Consider the following 19,536-nt stretch of genomic DNA (forward strand, 5'->3'; position numbering starts at 1 on the left):
CTTCTCCCTCACCTACCCCCCCAACCCCCTGCAGACTTCTGAAAAGATAGTTCCTTAGAGATTCCAAGGACATGTCATGGAATGGGAGAAATGGAAGATGACAGATATGGAGATTATCTGGGTTAGCTAGGCTAGTGTTTCTTCACTGGCCTTGCTGAGGACTCCTAGGATATTCCAAGGGGCTACAGGTGAAAATACGGTAAATGGAGGTGCATAGCATAATACTAGAGGGGGCAACTGGTAGAGAGAGGGGACCACAGGAAGGAAGTTAACAAGATCAGAAAGAGGCTAGGGTTGGAAAAAGGTTGAGAAACACTGATCCAGGTTATTTAAATGCTTATTGGGTTTCTACTCTGGAATGAGGGAGATTCAGCAAGAAGAAGAAAGAGCCAATGGAATAGTTGAGGAGAGAACTATTAAAATATGTAACCAGAAGAATGGTGGACAGAATTTTATTTTGTGTACTTACATGCTTGAAAAATAATAAATTCAGATATTCAGAAAACAGAATCTCTGAATCAGAGAAATCATACAGTGGATGAGACTCTTGCCTTACACACTACTAATGTGGGTTCAGTCTTCACCACCACACATAGGCTTCCCAGCCCTACCAGGAAAGACTCTTGAGCACAGATCCAGGAGTAAGCCTTGAGCATAGTCAGGTGTGACCCAGAAGTAATCACAAAACCAACCAACCACAACTAAACCAGCTTACCTGCAGTAATATTTCTGATGAGATCGGGCGTGTTCAGGATGATATGGTGGTAGACTGCAGTAATATCTCTGGGAGAAGATAGTTTTAGCAATTGGTGGATTAAATAGCAGCAGAAGTCAAAAATTAGTGAATTTAGAATCATTTGTGATTTTCTATCTCAAGTTCTTCAGTCTTATAAGATGTTCTAATGGTATATACCTTTTGCCTGTATAAGTACCTGAAAACCTTGAGGGGTCATTCTATAAATGCTTGAGTCAGACCTGACTTACTGCTGATTCTGTCATCCTTAAAATGGGATGCAAAATAAACTTTGTTCACTGGTCCCTACTTTTTCATTTTTCCTGTCCATGGTATCTCAAAAGGCCCTCATTGTCTTCCCAACTCTCCCACTCAAATAACAAAACCTGTTCTTAAAAGAGGATCCAACTTTATTTATTTCATTAGCACAAAGTTGAATCATTTACCTGCCCATTTTAAACTAAATCGCTAGTTTTGATGTTCTAAGTTTGACATTTTTTTTTGTCTTATGCAGAGGTATTTTAAGTATTGACATGGCACAAGAAGACATGTAATTATCTTGGGGGAGAAAAGGGTGCTTTTCAAATAAGAGCACTTTGGCGAACTCTCACTTCTCCTTGGCTTAAGCATGCTTTATTTATCGGGATAATATTTAAAATATGTTTTAAACAACAAAATCCAGCAACCCCATCCTCAAATGGGGCAAGGAGATTCTTTACCAAAGAAGACATATGGTTGGCCAACAGGCATATGGAAAAGTGCACATCATCACACATGGTTAGGGAAATGCAAATCAAAACAACATTGAGATATTATCTCACACCAGTGAGAATAGCACATATCAAAGTGTATGGAAACAAGGACTGGAGTGACAGGGTGTTTGCCTTGCACGTGGCTAACTTCAGTTGATCCCCAGCATCCCATATGGTCCCCTGAGCAAAGCCAGGAGTAACCTGAGCATCTCTGAGTGTGACCCAAAAGAGCCCCCTTTTCACACTAAAAAAGTATGGAAACAGCCATTGTTGGCAGGGTTGTGGCAAGAAAGGAACCCTCATCTACTGTTAGTGGAAATGTCATCCAGTTCAGCCTCTACAGAAAGCAATATGGTGATCTCTCCAAAAAAGTGGAAAAGAACTCCCATATGACACATCAAGACCCTTGGCATGGTACTCTTGGTAATGGGTGCGGTGTTCAAATTATGTGCATGAAAAACCATCATTAGCAGGATTGTAAATCAGAGAATCTCAGTTTAAAAAGTATGTTTTTGAGAAATATTCTTCCAGAGTTAAAGAAGAACTGAATACTAAGTGAGCTTATGTGGAAAGAGCAACACAGGAGAGAATGCAGTTTTTTTTTCTTTTTGGGTCACACCCAGTGTTGCACAGGGGTTACTCCTGGCTTATTGCACTCAGGAATTACTCCTGACGGTGCTCAGGGGACCATATGGGATGCTAGAAATCGAACCCGGGTTGGCCATGTGCAAGCCAAACGCCCTGCCTGCTGTGCTATTGCTCCAGCCCTGAGAATGCAGTTTTAGTTGTTTTGAGCATCAAAATTTCTGACTAGTAGATGAACAAGCAAATAGTGAGGTGGATTGAAAAGTAGTGTCAGTCATCTATTTTCCTGAGTGATAGCACAGTGGTAGGGCGTTTGCCTTGCGCGCAGCCAACCTGGCCGAGCCAGGTTCGATTCCTCCTCCCCTCTCGGACAGCCTGGCAAGCTACCGAGAGTATTCAGTATGCCAAACACAGTAACAAGAAGTCTCATAATGGAGACGTTACTGGGCCTGCTCGAGCAAATCGATGAACAACGGGAGGACATAAAAATGTTAGGAGGAAGAAGTTCAGCAGAAAATTGTGAATGTGAACTGGTCAGAATTATGATAAGAAGGATTGGAAATTATCTGAACACTAATTGGAAATTATCTGAAAGGAAAAGGTTTGAATTACTCCCTAGGGAAATTAACTGCCAAATGAGGAGCATATTGTGAGAACACAATGACTTAAGTTATCTTTTAATTATGAGCTGATGGCAGTTATTTTATTTATTATTATTATTACTATTATTATATTCTTTTTGCTTTTGAGACCATGTCTGGTGGTGCTCAGGGCTTACTCCTTGCCCTGCTCTCAGGGATCACTAGTGGTTGTGCTTATGGGATCCTACGGGTACTGCAGATTGAACCTGGGTTAACCATGTGTAAGGCAGGAGCTCTGTCTCTGTACTATCTCTCTGGCCCTAGTGGAAATTCTCTTAAGAAAAAATTCAACCACTAAACAGAGAAGGAAAAAAAGAAAAATTCAAATGATAAACACTGATAAGTGTGCATACTTTGATTATTTTGTGATAACGTTTGTATATTTCCTTTTAAGGTCTCTCTTTTTCAGAAAGGCTGGGCTCTATTTTTGCAGGCTACAATTAGGGAAGAATTATTTCTGAAAAACTCTCAAAGTGAATTTTAAAATTGAGTGCAGATTTTTTTTTTTTAATGAATTTTGTTTGCTACTGAAATGCAGTGGCTGGAGCAATAGCACAGTGGTAGGATATTTGCCTTGTGCATGGCTGGCCAGGCCGAGCCGGGTTTGATTCCTCCACCCCTCTCAGAGGGCCCGGCAAGCTACTGAGAGTATTTCGCCCACATGGCAAAGTCTGGCAAGCTACCCGTGACTATTTGATATGCCAAACACAGTAACAACAAGTCTCACAATGGAGACGTTACTGGGCCCGCTTGAGCAAATTGATGAGCAACGGGAGGACAGTGCAGTGCTGCTGAAATGCAGAAAAGTACTGTGTCACAACCAAAAGCCGGATGTTCAAATAAATACTCATACTGAAAAATTAGTTGAAAAGGAAAACAGCTGCATGTGTTTGAATGTTGAAATGAGAGTAAAATATTTTTAATCAATGAGGTTAAGTGTTACTTTGATGATAATTTAAAAATGAGGATGGATGACTGAAGCATATGCCTCGCATACTCTAGGCCCTCAGTTTCATCCTTGGCACTGCATGCCCGGCACTTCAGTTGTCACCAGTGTTGCCGCTACCAATGTTGGACTCAGGTACTGACTGGTCTTTCAGATTGAATGTTACCTAGAGTGAGTCTGGGTCCTCTGAGCATTTATTGGGAGCACCCCACACTTAAAAAGGCAAGGATGTTGTCATTCTACATGCTTAGGTGTTTGATAACTGTTTGCACAGGAACAGCAGCGATTCTAGGTATGTACTAGAAGAAAATTTCCCTTCTAACAATTTACTTAGACCAGTGCAGCCGTCGTGGCTCAGAACTTCATTGTGACCCCTTTCAGGATAGGCTCACAACATCTGTCCTCTATATTGTCATGCTCTTCACTCAAATGTATGTCCTGATATCATGCCAGCCTTTGGCGTCCTCGAGAAGCTTGTCTGCATGCATTCAATTAAATTTTTTCAAAATATATTTTGGTATCTTTTTCCTCATGGAAGCCCAGAAATTGTTGTTTGGTGAAAGAATATCTAGATAAGAAATTGAATTTTAAAATCCTCTAGTCTTGCAGTAGAGAAAGTGAAGAAAGTGGCAACTGCACCTTTCTTGGTCACCCAGTGGTTCTTTCTTGTTCTGTTTGTCACTGTGCGGCTTTTGTTGATATGGCTACCAGAAGTCAGGGCTTTTGTTTCTTTCTAAAATTAAAATAGATTCCTTGGGATTAGATTTAATGAGACCTTTTTCAGGACTATGATAATGGAGTGAGAAATTGAGAACTACCACTCACCATGTACTGCTGGAAACTCAGAAACAGTTTGGTTCGGGGATACTGTAATATCAGAAAATGAGTAATAAGTGGCTGTCAGCTAGTGGTATTTAAACAGGTACATTTAGGAGTGTTGCCTCTATAATTTGCTAAGAAAAGGGAAAGGAGGGGAAGAGAAAGGAAAGAAGATAATGGATTTGGGGATTGAGGACTGCGTGTGAAGACTAGTCTTGACATGAACTACAAATGGAATTGCTAAAATATTTTCTTAACAGAAAGAAAGCAAGATCTTGATTTGTTTCTCTGCAGTAATTATGGGCTGATGTTGACTGTTAGCTTTAAAGTATCCTGAGAAGCTTCAGTGTTATTGACGTTGTAGCAAGCATGTTGGCAAAAGCAGAGTTGAGAGGCCTTTAAGTTAATTACTCTTTGAGAGAAGATGGGAAACTGAGAGAAATGACCAATGCAAAGAGGACTCTTCTCTAGAGAATGTGTTTTTAATGTTGTCAGTTAGTTGAGCAGAGAAACCAGCAGCACTGGGCCAAAACTGTCATAAAGCACAACCTTTTCTAAGGTAGCTTGAAAGTGTGCTGTGTGATAACAGAGCTAGTTAAGGTCTGAGAGAAACCTCCCTTAATTCCGCGGCACTATGAATTAACAGGATCTGTGACAACTGCTTGGTGGCGTGAGACATTCCCTTCGAGTGTGCTCTCCTTCGCTGCCTTCATTCGGCTTTGTTGGAGGCTGTCTGAGCTCATCAACTCTACAGACATGAAATTCATATCTTGAAAAGCATATGATAAAACCCCAAGATTTTCCTTAGGGTATTAATTTGCCTAGTTAAAAGAGACTTTGTCCCCATTATACTTGTTTCTTTCCCAAAGAGGTAAGCAATTAAATGTAGAATGAAAGGGAAAAATAATTCCTATGTGATTGCCTTCTGGTCAGAATGTGTGACCTGCTGCCAAAAAAACATCTTTCTGATCAGAAAAATGACGGCAAAGCGGGTCTTTTTAGCTTAAACCTCAAGCTTATGGTTTAATCTTTCTTCCTTTTGCACCCCAAGGCATTCACATCTAGCTTTGTCAGCCTTGTCAATTTTACAGGAATGTCTCAGAACATCTGAAAAACACTGATTAAAATAGACAGTATGGTACTATGAAAGTACGCATTGTCTTTCTGTCTGCCTTACTCCTGAAACTGCATTTGCAGCTGTATGTGATGCAGACACAATTTTCATATCTCTTGTTATGTATATCCTTGCTATATGAAGATGAATATCTTGATCATGCTGGAATAGAGGGACAGACTCATGTGAGCCATGGGCACCATTATGTCATGAAAAAGTCATTTTTCTGGGGTGGAGAGAACAAAAGAAATGCTTCTGAAATGCTTGCGGTGTCTCCCCGAGGAAAAGGCTGCATCAGGGCAGAAATATAGCCAGAGCAGGCCACTACAAAAAACACTCGCTGGTAGGGGAAACCACATAAGGGAAACCACATGGAAGCCACAAACCCTCTCATCTCCTTTTTATGGACTGAAATTAGGATGTGGGACAACCACTTAATTAAGAGGCATTTATTAACTCTTTTATTATGTTTCTCATCGCATCAGGTCTAAGTCCCTTTTGAGTCCCTAAAAGTCATTAAGTAATTATTCCTGTCTTCTCCCACCCACCCAAGATTGCACTAATTGAGAAATACGATTTTAAAATAACCCAGATAGACGGAGCCAGTTTTACTGCAGTTAAAGCTAACTGAAGAAGTGGTTAGATGTGCAGCTATTGAAAAGCTCTAGTATTCTCTCTTCTGCACACATTCCCATCAGAACCTCCCAGCTCCAGCCTTCCTGCAGGAATGGTACCCAATGTCGGTGGGCAAATTCAAAGAGAGGCCAAACCTTTGGTCCAGGAACTTTCACTCTTTCTGCTGATGACTTAGACCTGGGGAAGGCAGGGGAAAAACTACCATACACTTACTTCACCCCCTGAGGAAGGATATGGAGATTTTGTCTGTTCTACGGGGATATGAGGACTTGGGGAGGCCTTCACCCTCCACCTGCCTCTGATGCTCTGGGCCCAAGGGGAGACAGTCACTTAGGGCTCAGCACCCTTTCTCAAGGGCAGTTGTAGCAGTGATGTATTTCCCTAGCCTGATGCTTCATCAGGAATCTGCTCTCCAGATTGCCTTCCACGTTCTTTCCCCAGCCCTGAGATCTTGGTGAGATCAGACCTCACAGCTCTCCTGCTCTCTGTTGTTTCCTTCCTCCTTAGAGTATGAGAAAAGTAGTTCCCATTCTAGAGATTTCTGCACAACTGATCACCTGTAACGTCTCCAGCCAGTGTTTACTGTTCCGCATGAAGCTGTCTGCCTCCTCTCTTAGATGATAAAGATTTGTGGACAGGGATGTTTCTTCTATGCTACACATCTTTCATACCTCTTTCCAGGGCCAGTCTGATATTTTATACAACATCTGTGTAAGTTAGCAGACTTGTCTTAAGCTGGATTTTCTAGAAAATGGAGCTAGCTATGCAGTGGCTTTATGAAGAGCAAATAGGAGAAGCAAGACAAATATAAGAGAAGGTGTTAGTAAGATTCTGTGGCTTCTCAGAAAACACAGTAATGGTTCCCTGACATAGGCTGTTTTGCAGAAATGTCTTTGAAGCACTCCATCTCACAAAAGTGTCACAGGGACGAAAAGCAAGGAGTTTATTTTTCAACTCCTTTTTTGTGTCATTTCTCTCATTGGTCCTGGTGGCCCCAGGGGACTTTACATTTCTGTCTTCTGGTTGTTTATGCACCTGCTCTGGCCAGCCTGTGGTGGGGAGAAAGTCAGACTTCCTGCCCCACTGCAAAGTGCTTCATGGAGCCTAGAAGTGGAAGAGAGAGCCAGATCTTCCAAAGGACCAGTCAAGTGTACCCCGGGCACCAGCACTGTTGTAGGGTCCACTGCGGTGCTTCTGACACACGCCTACCTACAACTGTCACTCCAGAAAGACTGAACCAGCTGCTAGTGGTAGGGTGTAGGGTAGCAGCAGAGTGCACGCAGCTAGAGGAACAGTGGTAGAGGTGCAGAGGGATTTGGAGGACCATTGGCACATACAAAGAGAGATTTTAAAGCCTTCTGAAGTAATTGCATAAATGCTTAGGAATCAGGGTGTAGAAAGAGTAAAAATGTATAAGAACTAGCCAGCAAATGGCCAAGCCAGCAAAATCCAGGTAGATTGACCTCTGAGCTGAAAAGTCAGGCCTTTACAGAAGGGAGGTGCAAGAGGGCCCTCCCCTCCAGCTCTGTTGATCAGAGGACACTCCTGACCCACTCAGTGATTAAACGGGTCCAGCTTCACAGTTCCTGAATCACCTGACTGTGAGACACCTCATCTAAGTTTCATGGTACTACAGTCCCAAAGAAGTAGAACAAATATGATGAGAAATTGTCACAGAAGCCCATCAAGCTCACTGAGCAAAAGCAATAACACAGGAGGCTCAACAAGTACCAGCTAGCTCTGTAAATCCTCTGGTTTTCCGATTTAGGTTTACTAAGTCTTTATAACAAATCAGTCATCACCAATTGACTCTTACTGAAATGTTTTCTGATAATTTCCTTTGCCATTTTATTTGTTTGTTTTCTGGGTCCACCTAGTGATGCTCAGGGGTTACTTCTGGCTCTGCTCTACTCATGAATTACTCCTGCTAGTGTTCAGGGGACTATATGGGATGCTGGGGATCTAACCCAGGATGACAGCATTAAAGCAAGTGCCCTGCCCATTGTACTATCACTCCAGCCCCATTTGCCATTTTTTTGTAGCAAACAATATGAAGTAAATTGTTATGTACCTGCTAAGAGGGCAGGCTTGGGAAATGTGAGGGAAACTGGGGACATTGGTAGAAGGAAGGTCACTTCAGTGTTGGAATAGGTTTTGGAACATTGTTTGCCTGAAGCAACTGTATCATGAACAGCTTTGTAAATCATAAAAGGCCCTCCCGTTGATCGTCGATTTGCTCGAGCGGGCCCAGTAACGTCTCCATTGGAGACTTTGTTGTTACTGTGTCTGGCATATCGAATACTCTCGGTAGCTTGCCGGGCTCTCCGAGAGGGGCGGAGGAATTGAACTCGGGTCGACCATGTTGGCCGCTTGTAAGGCGAATGCCCTACCGCTGTGCTATTGCTAAACTAGAGCTTCTCGGCCTTTTGGCTAAGATCAAGTGTAGTATCTGTTCTTATCAGTTTAATTGTAAATCATAATGTTATAATAATAATAATAATAATGGGGTGAGATCAGGAAATTAATCATGAAAGACTTTCTGGAGGAGGTTACTTTTGAGTTAACTTTTAAAGGATGTAAGATTTAGCAAAAGGAGTTGTATTCAAAATTCTCATAGAAATCTTAAAATCTGAGCAAAATGACAGTATAGATGAGATTTAGTGTCATGTTATTATTTTAAAAACACGTATGGGACTGGGAAATACTATAGTAGTTAGGGTGCAAACCTTGCAATCATCCAGCCTGGCTTCAGTTTCTGGCACCAGATGATCCTTTGTGCAATCCTGGAGGTCCTCAGCACCATCAGGTGACCTGGGTATCCCCATAAAAGCAGAGTCTGAGCAGTATCACTTCCACAGATCCTGTACTAAACCGATGGCCTGGTTGGTGGTGACTTGCCAGTGGGACTCCTGGAATTCCTGTGCACCACTTTGGAGGCCTCCCAAAACAAATGTAATGGCAGTCTAGAAAACTGCAGTCTATGTTTTGGCTTACAGTTCATGCTATGGCAAAATCCAAAGGTTCTTTTGTCATTGAAATGGGAAAACTTAAGATCAGTGGTATCTTGTGTTGGTAAAGAGGTAGGAAAACCAAGCCATTTCTTACTCATTCTTTTGAAATGCATGTAAATTATTGACTCAAAAATTCCATTTCTGGAATTGATGTACTCATAAATAAATGTGAAAGTTGTTTATTGTAGTTTTGTTTGTAATAGGCAGTTGAGTTCTATTTAACTATCGATCAATAATGGAATGGCCAGCAGACCAGGATATTATGTGTCACATTATGTGTCCGATGTAGATAAGTATAAGATGTAGATGGGTATTATTGTGCATGGAAGGATCATTTTATTAGACTTAAACTGCAGTTTATAAGGTAGCATAAACAATACCAGGTCAGTGATATAGGGAAATGACAAAGAGCAACACTGAAAAATATTTAGTCAGCCTAAGGATCAGGACATGAAGGGATTTTTCCTTTTTCTATTTTTTGCTTCTGTATGTATTCACTTTGCCTAAATTTAGTAGGGGAAAACCCTCAAAAGTACCAATCTGAAAATAGGAACTAAATTAGTTGCTCCTATAAAAGAATAGATGAATATTTTATATTAATGTTGAAGAGTTAAAAAGGGAGATAGAATTGGGAAAGATGACATTTCACGAAACATTTACGAGGAGAGATTCAATTTATTTATGAGTGGAAGAACAGCAAATGTGAACTGAGTTTTCAAAGACCTTCTATAAAAGGCTAAAGTAGTAGAAAGTTGGAAAGAGATTAAAAATTAGAATAATTCACCGTGGAATGAAAGATTTGTTTTAAAAATAGTGGTACCAAAAATGGAATGAAATTTGGTGCTCTTATGATTTTATGCACAGAATAACAAGTTGTGCATGAAGAGTAGGAAGGGTTTTACACAAACTGCTTTGTTGCAAGGATGACATTGCAAATGAGGATTTTTTTTCTTTCTTTACTCTAGCTTCAACAGTGATACACAGTGCAGTGAGTGTGAATGAAATTGATTTTACGGCCTCTGGTCCCCCCTGTCCCTGAAAGAAGCTCAGACATGAAACCCCTCCTCCACACTCCCTCTGGCAGGGGACTCACCCCTGCTTGGAAGCCCCCTCCCCCACCATCACTACACTGCCTGTGGCAGGAGACTCACCCTTGCTTGGAAGCCCCTACTCCATACTCCCCGTAGCAAGGGACTCACCCCAGCTTGGGAGCCCCCCCTCCACACTGCCTGAGACAGGGGACTCACCCCTGCTTAGGGTGACCCATTTTCTCCATGGACAGCTCCGCTTTCATGATATCCTTAGAACTCTATTGAAGCGAAATCTACCTCCAGGGAAAGTTTACCTCCACTGCACATTAGAATGAGCTTTAAAAATTGATCAAGGCCCCGTCCCCACCCCAGTCCAATTAAGTTCCTGGAGTGGGGCCCAAGCAGCAGCAAGTTTCTGCAAGTGCTCCAGGGAGTTTCATGTGCAGGGAGGGTTGCCAGCTGTGCCTGGGAGTCCAGCAGACCTGCAGGGCACACGCTCATGTTCCACTGGCCTTTCTTCTCCAAGGAAATTATCCTCTGGTTTACATGGGAAATGACTCCTGATGCTCCAGAGCTATCTACGATGAGTTTAGATTTATATTGAAATAACTGTAATGGGACAGTCTTTATAAGAAATCTGGTGAAATGCAATTTTAATTACAAGGAAAACAGACAAAAATTAATTATGGACTTTTTAGTATTACCGAGAGTATTCAATATGCCAGACACAGTAACAACAAAGTCTCCAATGGAGACGTTACTGGGCCCGCTCGAGCAAATCGACGATCAACGGGAGGGCCTTTACCTTTACCTTTACCTTTAGTATTACATTTGGACTTTTATCAATCTGTATGTCTATCATCTATCTTCTATTTTTCTATCATCTTTTTTAGAAGTATTGTCCAGAATCAAATCCAAGGCCTCAGAAATACAAGGACAGCATTCCACTGAACTCTCTTACTCCAGCTTTCCTCTACAAGTAGAATTGTACCTAAACTTAAATGAAGTTTGTTAATTTGGATTTGAAGTCTACCCACTTGTAGCAGTTGGACTTAAATGCAACATCAGAATACAGATATAGGAGTTTCTTGAGTCAGAAATATTTTTACAAACCTTGTATCTGCCTTTTTTTTCTCCCAGTGTCAGTGTTTGGATAGACTTGGAAACAAACTTAAGAAAGTGACAAACATAAGCCAAAGTTGGATTATTAGCCCTTTTTAAAGAGAGATAGGCAGAAAATACATTGTCAGTGTTTCATGGTGGAGAGTTGTTAGCTTGTGGATTTCTTCCCCAAAGTCTGTGCGTATGATTTTATCTAGGAGGATAACCAGATCCTTATCTTCAGTTTCCATGGGCTCTGAGGGTGGTCTTTGCCTAGGGACCTTTTAAGTTTCTTTCAACACTAAAATCAGGGTTTATCACAGTTCTCTCATAGGTGAGTGTTCAGACACCTAGAACACTGTGTACGTGTGTGGGCAGCTAAGGCTTTCTACTCCACCTTCAAACTGGGTTTGGGAGCCCTGCACTGGGCATACTAAGTGTAGAGTACCTGGAGATTGGGATTTGGGGGAGAGATGGGGCCCTGGGGAGGAAGTGAGAGGGAGGGAGGAAGGGGGAAGGAGAAAAGGGCAGAAGAAGAGAGAGAAGGCATCAGAGGTGAATCTAGGCCTGGAGAGTGACCTAGTCATGGGTCCAGAGTGGGTCCGCAAAGAGGCTGGAAGGCGGTATCAGGTAGGCAGCAGTGTCTGGGGAGGACCACGCAGCAGCAGCACTGGGCTTTCCTATCCTTGTTGCTGTTAATGGGCAGAAAACAGTGAAAGGTATGGAGTGATTATTGGGTATAAATTGATCTTACATTTTCTGTGCATACAAAAATATAAAATATAGGTTGATAGGACATAACCTATTTTAATATTGCTGTTTTTTTTAATCTGAAAGGGTGATAGTGGTCAGTAGTCAGGTGCAGACTTTCCCACTTTACACTTCTTAATATTCACCACTTGAGTCTCCACCCTCACCCTCCTCGGGATTTTCTGTCAAGTGTGTGTGTGCTCTTTCTCTGCCTGAAGAACTGACTCATTTTGGGCTGGGCTCTGCTGCCCCGCATCCACCTTTCCCCTCTGGTTCGGTGTCACACATCCTGGACTGTTACGGGCAGCTCTGGACACAGCCCACCTTCGCTTCTCCCACCCAGAATGCTTTGTTGGTTTTCTTTCATTGCACAGGGCTCCATGATGGCAGGAGGGGACGGGGACCCGTGCGTGAGGCAGCAGGCCTGGGACAGTCATAGTGCTGTCCCTGCCATCATGCACCCAAGGAGACCGTTTCTTTCTGAATGAGGGTTAGTTCCATTTCTTCTTCTAATCCCTTTCAGAGTGTGTGCAGTCCTGGTGGGTAATGGCACCCTGTGCTCCCTGGCCCCTTTCCAGTTGGGTAGAGTTCCAGCCTGCGTTCAAAGCCAACACTAATTACATTCAAAGTTTCTTATTAATAACAAGGCAAAAACATATGTGAGCTAATATTGAATATTAATTGACCCTAATAAGAGGGCTTGGGTTTTATTATGGATGAGAAGCTGTCATAGTATCTATAGATGGAGCACTGGCATGGAGCCTTGAATGTCAGGAGGGGCTGATGGTCCCCTTGGCAGGAAGCTTCCAATTTTCTGGTACTACTTTCCCACATTCTTGCTAAAAAGACTTTGCGCAATTCAGTGGCTTGGCAAATAAAGGAAAACTTGGATTTAAGTCACTCTCATAGACAATCCAATCCATGATTGCTTTGTGGGGTCCTACAGGTTCCTTATTTTAATTTAATTTAATTAATTGGAGGTGGTATTGGGGGAGGGACTCACCTCTCTCTGCTGGAGCTTACTCCTGACTCTGTGCTCACTCTTTGTGGGGCCCTACATCAGTGCTTGAGTGGAACATATGCGGTGCTGGGGACTGGCCTAGGGTTAGACACAAGCAAGGTAAGCACCTTAACACCTGTACTTTTTCTCTGGCCCAGTCAAGTTTGTTTTTGCATTTATTTATTTATTTTACTTCAAAAACATCTTTATTGCCTTTAAATTTTTCTAGATAACTCAGTGTTTTGGTTTTTTCCTTCTGGCTTGTGCTCTGCCTAAAATATCATCTAGTATCCCGTGGCCCCCAAAGTTTGACAAATTACCAGTTATTAAAGCAAGCCTCTACTTTTCTTTGCTGGATAACACTATTTAAAAAAATTATTATTATTATTATTATTATTATCAGAATCTGCAGTCAGGAATTACTCCTGACGGTGCTTGGGGCACCATATGGGATGCTGGGAATTGAACCCGTGTGCAAGGCAAATGCCCTACCTGCTGTGCTTTCGCTTTAGCCTCTATTTTTTATTTTTAAAAGCACATTTTCTGGGCCTAAAGTAGTGGCGCAGCAGCTGAGAGTGCTTATCTTGCATGGGTACAGTCATGAATTCAAATCCCTGGCATCCCTCAGGCACTGGGCACCATCCTGTCAGCTCTGCTCTCTGGAATTCCTTGTCAGGTGTGTGTAAAGCACTGCAAGAGGCAGTGTGACCCAGAGTGAACATCACAACTGAAAGGATAAGCCAGCAACATAGCCAGAGCACGACCCCGGCTGAGTGCCAGTGTGTGTAACGCAGCGACCCTAGGGTGTATAATGCAGCGAAGCCCATGTCCATAATTTGTGTGCTTCCACTGAGTGGGGCTCTTGGGGCGTTTATGGCAAGCACCCTGACTGAAGGAGGGACACTGTGAGAAAAACAAATATAAATCATTATTGTCTGTACTTAAAAATTATAAAGTCACTCTTAAAAATATATTCTTTTGTGGTTGGAGAGATAGTACAGTGGGTAGAGCACTTGACTTCCATCCAGCTGAGCCAGGTTTGGTCCCTGGCACTCCACTCCAAATGGTCCTTTGAGAACCCCGAAGAGTCATTCCTGAATGCAAAGCTAGGAGTAACCCTTGAGCATCAATGGCTGTGACCCCCCATATATATTTTTATTGTATAAATATTTAGATATAAAAATATATATTGTCTTATCAAATTTACATCAATGATTTTAATTACTTTAAATTTAGAACATAATTATATATTAAGATCAATGCTTCTTGACTTCAATTAGAAGCACCAGCCAAATTTAGTTAAATCAGAATCTCAGGGTCAGAGTGATAGCTGAAAGGGTTGACTATCTGCATGTTTTGCCTACAGTCGACCCATCGTTGATCCCCCAATACTACTAGGAGTGACACCTGAACACAGAGATGGTAGTAGCCCCTGAGCACCTCTGTGTGGCATAAAGACAAAAAAGTAAGGAAAGCAAGAAACTTTTTAGTTTAGTTTTAGTCACTAAGGGTCTTAATCTGGTGGGGGGAGTATGGGGTGTTCTACCCAAGTAGAACCAGGGGACCTGGAGCCACTCCAGTGATACTCTGTCAAACCTGAGATGGTGGTGCTGCTTGATCCCTGCAGTTTTGAGGACCACCAGGGCCAGTCCAGTGGTACTTGAGACTCCTCAGAGCTATACCTTGAAATTCTTGGGTACCATGTGATGCTGTGGATCAAACCAGGATCCCACACCATACAAAGATGTACCCCTGGGGTCTTAATTTTTTTAACAGCTTCAATAATATAACTTAATATAGAACAAGCAGTTATTTAAATTAAAGAACTGTGGTTTACAACATTATTGATAGTTGCATTTTAGGCGTATGTTTCAACACCAAGCCCAACACCAGTGTCTACTTCCCTCTGCCAGTGTTCCCATATTCCCTCCCCATCCCAATCTCAGCCCCATCCCTGTCTGTAAACTCGACAGGCATGTTACAGAGTTTCAGTGGTTGAAGCTTAGAACTCATGTTTTCTATTTTGTTGAATCTATATTTTGGATATATGGCTGTACCACTCATATCACTGGTATAACTGAAGCCCTGATAACTGTTCACCCATTACTTACCATAGAACATTTAAAATGACACTTTTGTAGCTTTGGGATTATGTATCTACCTTTGAAATCATCACCACAATTAGATAAGTAACGTGCTTTTGTGTATCCTGAGTTCCAGCAGAACTGGGAACTGCTGTAGTAGAGACTAAACATCATGAGTTGGTCACAACTTAGACCTTGTAACTGTTCTTCACATCTAATATGGAATAATGGCAGCACCAATGACTATCATTATTTATAATTTCATAACCTGGCCCAATGTTTCTTTTGGAACATTCTGTGCCTTTTTTTTGAATCACAATTGAACACACATTTTTAAGACTTGGCCATATCAGTGTTTCCTATAAACTTTCTGTTCCAAGAACTGTCTGGACCATAGTGTGGAATTTGGGACCAGTATATTCATCTGTCTTGCTGTGATATGTTGATTGGAAAATTCAAGCTTTTCCCAGTGATAGGGGTTAAGAGTCAGCCAGTGCTTCTGATCATTGAACTCCAGCAGATGACTCACCACTAAACTACAGATGTGCACAGCAGTGAACAAGAGCAGCACTGTGGAAGGAGATAGCAAGGTAGGCAGGTGAGCGCTGACTCTGCTCTGAGGAAGCTGCCAGCCAAGGTCCCCTGAGCATGACCAATCACAGGTACTGAGGAGAGAGACAGAACATAAGAACTGTGTAATGCTCCACGTACCCACTCTGTAAAAATTTTTGGGTGTTTTGCAGTCTACGTAAGTACAAGAGTATCTTTAGAATAGGATATAAAAAAATCATCCAAATAAAATAACACTAGTGACCAGTATTATGAAATTGACTAATTGACCATTTTTTCTTTACATGTTGGAATATGATACAGACACTAAAACTGAGTTATAAAATATTTAATGACCTGGAGAAATACATTTTAAGTGAGAACATCAGGTTACTAAATCAGTGTATTATACCTGATACTGTTTCTATTTTGAAAAACTTGTATGCACATACATGTATATAAGAAAAATAAAACAGGGACTGGAGTGATAATAAGTGGATAGGGTCCTTGCCTTGCACATGGCTGACCAAGGTTCAATCCCTGTCATCCCATATGGTCCACTGAGCACTGCCAGGAGTAATTTCTGTGTACAGAGCCAGGAATAACCCCTGAGCATGGCCAGGTGTGATCCCCAAAACAACAACAGCAACAACAACAACAACAACAACAACAATAAAACAATTAGAGAACATGCACCAAAACATTGACAGTTTTTTTTCTTTCTTTTTTCTTTTTTTATTAGTGAAACACCATGAGGTACAGTTATAGGCTTACAAATTTTGTGCTTGGGTTTCAGTTATACAATGATCAAGTGCCCATCCCTCCACCAGTGCCCGCCATCCAGCACCACGGGTCCCAGCATCCTCCCCACCCCCTATCCCCCCCGTCCCATCCTGCCTCTGTGGCAGGGTATTCCCCCTTGATCTCTCTCTCTTCTTTTGGGTACTGTGTTTTGCAAGAGAGGCTTTGAGTGGCAATCATGTTTGGTCTATAGACTACTTTTAGCATGCTTCTCCCACCCTGGGAGGGTCCTCACAACACCCTTCATTTGGTACTCTCTTCTCTATCTGAGCTTCTTTTCACCTAGAATGTGTGGCTGGCCTTCCATTCATGGAGCAAAATTCCTGGTACTAATCTCAGCCATTCCTGGGTGTTAATCTCCCTTTTTGTTGCTTTATGTTCCCCAGATGAATGCAATCTTTCTGTGTCTATCCCGCTCTTTCTGACTCATTTCGCTTAACATGATACTTTCCATGTAGTACCACTTGTATGTAAATTTCATAACTTCATCTTTTCTAACAGCTACATAGTGCTCCATTGTGTAAATGTACCAAAGTTTCTTTAACCAGTCATCTGTTCTTGGGCACTCAGGTTTTTTCCAGATTCTGGCTATTGTAAAGAGTGCTGCAATGAACAAACAATTGCAGATGTCACTTCGACTATACCTTTTTGCCTCTCTGGGATATATTCCCAGGAGTGCTATAGCTGGGTCAAATGGCAGATCAAATTCTAGTTTTTTGAGAGTCGTCCATACTGTTTTCCAAAAGGGTTGGACCAGCCGGCATTCCCACCAGCAGTGAAGGAGGGTCCCTTTCTCGCCACATCCGTGCCAGCACCGGTTGCTTTTGTTCTTGTGGATGTGGGCCAGTCTCTGTGGTGTGAAATGATATCTCATTGTGGTTTTGATCTGCATCTCTCTGATGATTAGTGATGTAGAGCATTTTCTCATGTGCCTTTTTGCCATTCGAATTTCTTCTTTGCGAAAGTTTCTGTTCATTTCCTCACCCCATTTTTTGATGGGGTTGGGTGATTTCTTCTTGTGGAGTTTAACCAGTACCTTGACAGTTTTTACTTACGATGGTGAAAGCAAACATCTGCTTTTAATTTTTTGATTTTCTGTACTTCACATATTTTGAAAAATAAGATCACTCCTTTTATTGGTAAAAATCTTTTTAAAAGTTGTCTGCAAAAATTACCCAGAATAAAACCATATCTAAAACAATTCATTCAGTGAGGAAGAAAATAAATAAAAGGAAGAAGTTTAAAAATCATTAGCATTCTAGCTTCAAACTAGTATGCTTGATTCAGTACGCTCTAAATGTTTCTTGAACGATCTGAATGACTGGAGCTAAGCGAAATAAACAACCCCCTGCTCAAGTTGGAACTAGTTCAGTTGCTTTTCAGAGTCATCAAAGCAAATTTATTTTGTTTATTAAACTCAAGTTTGATGTTGTAAGGCATTTGTATGACTATGGAAGAGTGTTGGCATTTGGTTTCATTTTGACTGACTCCCAACTGTTTCTTAGTAAAAGGACTGGGCAGTATGCAGAAAACTACGTTTCTGTGTATGGGTGGTTGCACTCCTTTCTGAACGTTAATTTCAGATTCACTTCAGTCGGGACTGTACTCTATCCCTGGTGGAAGCAAGGAAATAGAATCTACACACCCCTTGCATCCAAGTAGATAAAGTGGCCTCCATAGGAGCACCCCCTTCCTCTGTCCCTGTGTGTGCCTGTTCCCAGACTGCTGCTCTGGCTTTGGCCAAAATGCTGCTTGTTTCTCTGCCTCTTCTTATTATCCGTCTTTTCGATCTAAAAAAGGCCCTTTAATCTCCTCTGGCCTAAAATCACTTTTCATCTCTGTTGTCTCCCCAGAGTTATTGTATCTCTCTTTTTCCTGCCAGTGTTTCAATGAGGTTGTCAGTTTTCACGTCTTGATCGCAGCCAGAGTACTTTCTTCTTCCTCTGGATTTCACAGGGGCTTGATCTGCATCTTCCAGTATTCTTGTCAGTCACTCTTGCACTAGGCAGGCATATTCCTGCCTGAAACACATTTCTGCCTCTCTCTCTGAACTCCTAGGAACATGACAGGTCCTTCAGGGCACTGGTCTCTGAGACTTCAAGGCATCCTTCAATGCAGGAAGAGAGAAAAAGACTGTGAGTTTTTCCTTTGGGACATATTTCTACGTAGTGTCATTATTGTTATTGTTATTATTTTGCTTTGTATATACCTCACATCTCGACCTAACTGCCTTTTCAACATTACATTTTATATTACCTTGTATTTCTCTTACCAGTTTCACATTTTTGTTTACTTCTTTTGTTTTTCTGGTTTTTGGGTCACACCCAACGATGCACAAGGGTTACTCCTGGCTCATGCACTCAGGAATTACTCCTGGTGGTGTTGGAGGACCATATGGGATGCTGGGAATTGAACCTGGGTCAGCTGCATGCAAGGCAAACGCTCTACTCACTGTGCTATCCCTCCAGCCCCTTTTGTTTACTTCTTTAATAAGTAAATAACTTAGTAACCTGAGAAGAGATGGGAGTCTGGTCATGACACGGATACATTCCAGGTTCAAGGCTCACCTCTGACACGGACAAACGAAATGACTTTGGGGTGTGTTATTGAACTTCCTTGTACCACAACATAACCAGGTAGAAAATCAGTATAACCATGATCATTTTGTGTGATTGAAAGAAACAATGTTTGGGCAGTCCTGCTCCCCAAGGGTCTTCTGGCCATTCACTTAATGCTGGAGCACTCCTCCCCCGACCCCTTTCTTCCTGGCTCACTTTTTTATGCTTGAAATAGGTTCAGAATAAGGAAAGTACACTGTGCTGGGAGTAGCCTGTTTGCTCAGAAGCTAGCGCGCTTGTGGAATAAAGACTGCTCTCCCGGCAATGTGCCCTGTCACACCTTCTGAGACCCCCAGACAGTCCGTGTAAAATCACCAATGACAAAAAAAAAAAGGCCACAAGAGCCAAGGGGTTGTTCTCACCGT

The 19,536-nt window shown here is 42.0% G+C and overlaps 1 protein-coding gene and 1 pseudogene across 32 annotated transcripts in view; both read left to right on the top strand.

The window, feature by feature from the left end:
- The window catches only part of NRCAM (neuronal cell adhesion molecule), a 317,718-nt gene that overhangs the window by 42,002 nt on the left and 256,180 nt on the right, over positions 1–19,536 (top strand). The gene's annotated exons all lie outside the window — the stretch shown is intronic.
- LOC130027924 (uncharacterized) lies at positions 8,637–8,752 on the top strand (annotated as a pseudogene).

This window comes from Sorex fumeus, unplaced genomic scaffold, assembly GCF_029834395.1.
Source record: "Sorex fumeus unplaced genomic scaffold, SorFum_2.1 ptg000037l, whole genome shotgun sequence".
Taxonomy (NCBI): domain Eukaryota; kingdom Metazoa; phylum Chordata; class Mammalia; order Eulipotyphla; family Soricidae; genus Sorex; species Sorex fumeus.